Raw genomic sequence first — 7741 nt, forward strand, 5'->3', positions numbered from 1 at the left:
AGGAGTCAACGGCAAGATCTTTTGCTCCTTTTCCTTCCCTGGCCTCAGCCTTATTGCAAAATACTCCCTCCTTTCTGCTACCTGGCCCCGCAAGGCACATTCTTACATTCAATATGGATCAATAATTTCTATTATCTTATAAATTCTATACTTACTCTAGTAAGAAGTTAACTGTTTTTGTTACACTAAAGTCCTTTTCTTCATCTGACATTAACTACTTCTATAATTTTCTAATTTTTCAAAACACAGTTAATTTGTACATACCAAATTAACATACTTATAAGTTGTATTTTTGCACTTTTCCTTTCCTGATTTGCCTTTTTCCTGCCAACTCACATTATTTGATTACAACAAATTCCTAAGCTTTTTCTCAACCTGGACTATTTACATTATAAAAATGTCTCATGTTCTCTAAAATGCTCAATTTAAAAATGATAGCTAAATGATTTTATTCATCCAATTTTACAATATGAGTTTTTAGTTATTTCAAGAACTTCATCAACAAGCAAGTCAATTCTTAGGTGCTTCAAAGAAACAATTATCAGTATGAAAAGTTAAGGCTTATGTGGTATTAATTAAATATTCTCAAGACTTGCTGAAATAGGAAACAACTGTAAATATACTCATGTGTTGCTTAGTAATAGGGGTACATTCTTAAAATTGCATCATTAGGCAATTCACTGTGGACATCACAGTGGACTTACACAAACCTAGACAGTCTAGCCTACTACACATGCGCCTAGATGGTACAGTCTATTACTCCTAGGCTGCAGACCTATGTAGCAGCTTACTGTAATGAATACTATAGTATGTGTGTATCTAAACATAGAAAAGGTATTGTAAAAATACAGCATAAAAGATAAAAAATGGTATTCCTATATAGGGCACTCACCATGAATGGAGACTGCAGGACTAAAAGTTGTGGGTAAGTGGGTGGTGAATGAATATTAAGGTCTAAGACATTGCTGTACACCACTATTGACTTTATAAAGACTTTACACTTAGGCTACACTGAAAAGTTCTTCTTTCTTCTGTTAACCTTGGCGTATTGTAACTTTTTTTATTTTACAAATTTTTAAACTCTTCTATAATTGCACTTAGCTTAAAACACACACTGTGCATCTGTACAAAATATTCTTTCCTTATATTCTTATTCTATAAGCTTTGTTCTATTTTTAATTTTAAAACTTTTTTGTTAAAAACTAAGACACAAACACCCACTAGCCTAGGCCTACACAGGGTCCAGATCATGCACATCACTGTCTCCCACCTCCAATCTCGTCCCACTGAAAGGTTTCCAGGGATAACAGCATGCATGTAGCTGTCACCTGCTATTATGACAGCGCCTTCTTCTGGAATATTTCCTGAAAGATCTACCTCAGGCTGTTCTATAGTTAACTCTTCTTTTTAATCAACAGAAGTACACACTAAAACAATGATAAAATGCGTAGAAAATACACACACCAATAATGTATTTAACATTATCAAGTATTATGTACTGTACATAATTACATATGCTACACTTTTACAGGGACCGGCTGCACAGTAAGTTTGTTTACACCAGCTTCACCACAAAAACATGAGTCACTAAGAAATTATGACTACTACAGCTTCACTAGGCAATGGGAATTTTTCAGCTCCCTTATAATCCGTGGGACCAAAATCATATATGAGCTCTGATGACCTCACTGGCACTATGCAGTACATAACTGTACCACACAAATTAGGGCTACACGTGGCTGTACAAATTTATAGGAGTCCCAAGCTACAAACTCAAGACCTTCAGCTAAACAAAGAAAGACATGTCAAAAAGTTTTAAGTCCTGTCTCCTTCCCATGGTTCTCCCGATTATTTCAATACTGAAAAGAACTTTCTCTGGTTGCTGAGATGTTTAAATGAGTTCATTACTATGAAATCACTTTTAAAAAGTTATAAGCATTATATAAAGTAAAAGGTATTATTAGCATAACAAAGAAAATATTTCGGCATGGGAGGGAGGGGTAAGCCTATAGCAGACCCGGGGTTTAGAGAAAGGAAAGAAAGAGGGAAGAGAAAGAGAATGTGAACACATGCCGGTCTCCCTAAAAGAAATGTAAATGTATATGGCTATCTCCCTTGCGCCTCATCAGCAATATGTTTTCTTTACAGACACCTACCCTGCGTTTGCTGATACACCGGCAGCAGCCTGTTTAAATCAGGAGTGTGACATGCTACACTGCATGTCAGGGTGGAAAACAGCGGTGATCATCCGCAGGGCTGAGAAGATGAAAAACACTACATTCTGGTCAATTTATTAATAAACAGAAAATAGTATTTTCTTCAAATACACGATGAATTTCACTACCAATACTTTTTTCACGGGATCCACATTATAACTGCTGTTAAAGATAGGTGGGGATGACCGCAATAAGAGATTTTAAGAGAAGGCAGAATTATTTATTTTTTTCTATTTAATTATTTTTTATTTGACACTCATTTCACATAAGTTTATTTAAAAGAGTAAAGTGCAAGGCAGCCTGTACCCTAATGTCAGGTTTCCAGCTTGCTGCTAGGAAAAGCAGTCTGTGTAAGAGAGAATCTGTATTATAAATGAAATCCCCTAAGACTAAACATGCGCACATTCCAACTAAGGACAGTGAACCAGTATCCCCTGTAAAGTGAAAACACTTACTTCTAGGTTAAGTATGCTATAAACAATTGTAAGCAAAATTTCCAAAGTCAACTACTTTAGCTTGGGGATAGAGCAATCACCTAAATCTACCTCCCACACTCGGCATCAACAACTTCCTTAAATCTTATGCTGAATTCTCCCAACAAAATACTTCCAAGCTTTCTTTGCTGAATAAAAATGGCGCTGCTTTTCCCATCACAATATTGTTGATTTCTCAGTAATCCTTAGGCCCTTTAACCATCAAACTCAGTTGGCCTCATTTAAATGCCACCCTTCCCTGAACACCGCCAAGTGCTTTTTTGAGGGTTGGGCCAGGAGGTAAGGGTGGCTGCTTTTATCTACAAGGCTGCAACGTTCTCAGCTAGAATCCTGGGGATAACTCCCTGTCACTTTTCTTCATAACCTCTGCCTTCCTCAAAACTGTTGCCTCTGTCTCCCTTAAACTACACTCCAATGCAAACTGTCCCCAAAGTGCAGTGGCCCTTAGGCTTCTCTGTGCCCCTCGCACCCATCAGCGCCATCTCTAATGCACCGTTCAGACCTAGACCCACGCATCAGCCTTTCCGGGGGTCGTTCAGAGCCACCCGCCGGGCAGGCACCACCACGCCAGCCTCTCCGGAACACAGCCTTTCGCTCCATCCACGTACCAGTATGTGCACCCGAAGGAGCCCAACTGCTGAGTCCCAGCTCCGCTGCGGTGGCGGGCAGGGACCAGCGGGCACACCCTCAAGTCTACATGAAGACCCTCCCCGGGGCTGTCGCCGGCACCAACGCCGGGACCACCACGGCCCTAGGCGGCGGATGGGGGGTCTGGGGGGCACGCGGGGGAGGCAGGGAGGAGGCCGGCGGGAGCGAGAGGTCACCGGTACAGGCTTGTCTTCCCCTCCCTTCCAGGGGCAGGGGGTCCCAGTCCCCACCCCTCTCCCAGGCCCCCAGTCTGGCGGCACCACGACCGCAAAGGGCGGCGAAGGCGTGCGCCCGACGCCTGGGTGCCTTGCAGTACCTGAATCCACCTGTTCCAGTGGCAGCTGCACCGCACCGCGGACGGGCTGCGGCAGGGTGGAGTCCGTGGAACTGGCGGTGCTGGAAGGCGACAGAAAGGCTTAGACTAGGGACTGCTCTCAACTTTGCGCCCCGCCGCTGCCTGCGCACGCTGCGAGTGACCGCTTCCCCACCTCCGACTTCCAGCAACTCCCAACGCAGCCTCCCCACCTTGTGCACTCAGGCGCCCACGGCCGCCCACGGCACAATCCAGGCGTGGAACCCTGACGCGGTAGCCAATCAGAGAGCTGGCCGCACAGCGCCCGTCCCCCGTGCCAAGGGGCGGGGCGAAGGGAGGAGGCTCAGGCAAGGCTGTAGCCTGAGGGCGCCTCGCGGGCCTAGTGGGACGCCTTTCCGGGGTGGGACTTTAGAAGGGCGTCTTTGCCCCCTCAGCCCTCCCTTTATCCTCCATGGAATGTCACGGCCATCCACCTCTCTCTAGGAGGGACAGCAGGCAACCTAGGGGTGGGCAGTGGCCCCAAGTAAAAGGAGCAAAGTGAGGGACGTCCCAAGCATTGCTGGGGACATTGGGGACCAAGGTTGGGCCTGGGAGGAGGGGGACGGTGAACCAAACCTAGCTGAAAAGCCCCTTTGTCTTCGAAACTGCTGTGTAAAAGCCCAAAGTTGAGAACAATCCCATGGTCTGACCCTTTCAGTCCCCCTCCAGCCGCACCTGGGCCTTCCAGGCAGAAGGAGGTGTTCCTGGGTTGTACGCCTGTGGTGGCAGGGTGACCACAGAGAAATATGTATAGAATTAGAGAAACACTGTACAGAAGGATGGAATCTAACAGTGCCTGGAATTTTCAAAATCATCAGAGTAATAATTTTAAATGTGCTGCAAAGTAATACCGTAATCCAAATAAGTTATACATTCATTTGCTTAACTTTCATCCATGAAAATCTTTATATACTTACTGCTTGTTCATTTGAAAGCCTTTCCTACTGTGTAGTTTGTTAAAGCTCAAAATAGATCAAAACTGGTTGTTACCCTATTTACTTCTGTAAACACAAAACTCTGTTAAGGCTTTTAGGTGAAGTAAGCCCAGATATAGGCTATGTTCTGTCATGTATGACTAAAATAAAAATTCAGCCTAAGGAAACTCATTTTGTAGACATTCTTGGTACTACAAAAAGTACAAAAGTTAGCTGGGTGTGGCGGCACACAGAGACTGTATCTCCATGATGCCTGCTCTAGGTTGCAGTATGTTCCCAAGACACATCTTTAATGGTTTAAAATGGTATTTCAATTTTTCCTTCAGTTTGTATGCTCTGCCAGCTGTATGCTTCCTCTGCACGTTTCCAAAGTGAAGAAAATGAAAAAATCTTTTTTTCTAATACTGTATTAATAGAGAAATCTATATTTTTGGATTAATATTCTTTAATAAGAACCTAACTCAATAGGTTGCTCTCTAATTGATTACAATTCTCACTGGAACACTTCCCCAGGTTGACTGAAGGTCTAGGTTTTTTTCTTATTCTTCCTTCCAACCTCTATTCAGTTTCAGTTGAGAATCTACCAAACTAAGATTACATTGACCACTCAATTTTAGGCAGAAAGATTCCATCCTTCTGTACAGTATTTCTCTAATTCTATACATATTTCTCTTTTTTTGGTTAGCGTCCACTTGTTAATCAATTAAACAATACTACATTATTCTAGGACAGGAGCCAGGAACTTTGGTCTTATGACATAAAACTACTCTATTACTCTTTGTGTAAAATATATTCCACTACTGGTTCCTAGATACTTATGTTGGAGAGTACTTAAAATTGTTCCCTTTGCCGTTGCTTGAGTGTCATTGAAAAATAAAAGAAAAAATCAAGTCATGTATATCTGATACAACCCAACAAGAGAGTGGGTCTCCGTGGAGTTCCAGGACCATCTTTATTAGAATCACTGAGGATGCTTATTGAAAACCCAGATTCCTGGGCAATAGTCAACACATAAAAGAATCAGAATGTGCTATGTCATAGCCCTACAATCTGCCTTTTATCAGTGTTCATGGGTAATCCCTAAGTACACGGTGAAGTTTAAGAACCATTGCTGTGGGCCTTTAATACCTCTCATTTTGTTAAGAACTTCATTATAATTCAGCAAATGCAAAAATAATTCACATATGCTGATACTTATACCAGAACAAGTAATTTAATCAGGTTTTATTCCGCGTTTCTAATTTACAAATAATAAATCCATACTTTCCCTATGCTAAATGTGAAGTAAATTCACTAACATTAAATCAGCACTGGTAACTATGACAACTAACACTACTAGACCCATTTTATAATTGAAATAAAATAAGAATCAAATGCCCAGGGCCCTTATTGATTGTATATGTGTCACAAAGATATAAATACTCCTGTATATTTTTGAGTAACCATAGTTTCTTACACATCATAGTTTGTAACATCTGTGTAGATCTGTGTCCTAGTCAGCACAGATCTAAGCCAGCAGAAAGTTATTTGCCCCCTCCTTCAGAAAAATCAGGTGGAATGCTTTAAACACCTGGCATTTGAAATTGTGTCATGTATTTGTGTCTGTTTACTGATTTGCTGTCTGCATCCTGACCCACAAAGTGAGAACTGTATGAGCACAGGGGCTCTGTCTACCACTGAAGCACCAACACCTAAAATAGTGCCTAGTGGATACAGATGCTTCACAAATATTTGTTAAATAAACAAAAAGAAAGGGAATCGTCCCACATTAAGACAGGGCATAATATAAAAACTTCACCCTTAATCATCAATAAATCTTTGAAACCACAATGTTTATTTTCAATAGTCATTTAATTGTGTTAGTTTATTAGCCAAAGTTTGTAGTATCATACTGCCCTTTTATGCTATTTGGTGCCTGGAAAATATGCAGCAGAGGCTTTTCTTTCCTTCTTGTCCCCTAAGATTTCTGTGGCTTAGCGGGGAAACAGGAAGGGAACAATGCTGATGAGTCTTCACTGCTGTATTGCTCTCATAGCTCGAAGGCTACGTTAGAATCATCACATCCTTCCTGAAATATGTTGCCAGCCTGTCCTTGGAAGCAGAGCTCTGATAACTTTGTCTTAAAGAGTGTCTAATGTACTAGACATTTATTTAAGATGGCTTATGTGCTAATAATGAGACATTCAACACAGTGCCCAATTCCCTATATTTAAACTTATCTGTTAGGTCACCTTTACAACAAAACATTTCTATTTTTTTCCTTTTATGCTTCTTTCCCTAATAAACTGTGGAAAAACTCAGAAAGAAAATTTTAAACATTTTAAGATTGCAAAAGTGTAGTTAATCTTTTGAAAATGCTGCAATGTCAAGCAATGTATTTACAAAGCAATGTTGACATTTTTAAAACAGATAACATTCAATAAGTTAATTTCATTGTATTATCTCTAAGATCTGAGTTATTTATTTTTCTTTTTTTTTTTCTTTTCTTTTGAGATGGTGTTTCACTCTTCTTGCCCAGGCTAGAGGACAATGGTGCGATCTCGGCTCACCACAACCTCTGCCTCCCAAGTTTAAGTGATTCTCCTGCCTTAGCCTCCCAAGTAGCTGGGACTCCAGGCATGCGCCACCATGGCTGGCTAATTTTATACTTTTAGTAGAGGCAGGGTTTTTTCATGTAGGTCAGGCTAGTCTTGAACTACTGGCCTCAGGTGATCCACTTGCCTCGGCCTCCACAACGTGCTGAGAGCTAAGTCAGCATTTCAAATGTCAAACACATTAGGCTGATTCTTCCAAAGCAGGAGCAAAATGAGCTTTTAACATAATGAGCACCATAGTTATACATTTATCATATTTCTGCACAAATATCAATGTTGCTTATTATTTCTGCAGTTTTGCTCAAATATATGATAAAGTCAGTAGTCTATTACACAAGAACAGCGTTTTTGCACATGGAAAAATTACACATACTCTACAGATACAAATAAGCTGAATAAAAATGACAAGTGGAGAAAGAGGGAAATATGCAGCCTTTTCAATCTTGTATTTGTAAAATACATAGTCACTGTTTTCCTAAATGACAATTCTTAATGTGTATGA

The sequence above is a fragment of the Cebus imitator genome, unplaced genomic scaffold (assembly GCF_001604975.1).
Source record: "Cebus imitator isolate Cc_AM_T3 unplaced genomic scaffold, Cebus_imitator-1.0 Scaffold240, whole genome shotgun sequence".
Lineage (NCBI taxonomy): Eukaryota > Metazoa > Chordata > Mammalia > Primates > Cebidae > Cebus > Cebus imitator.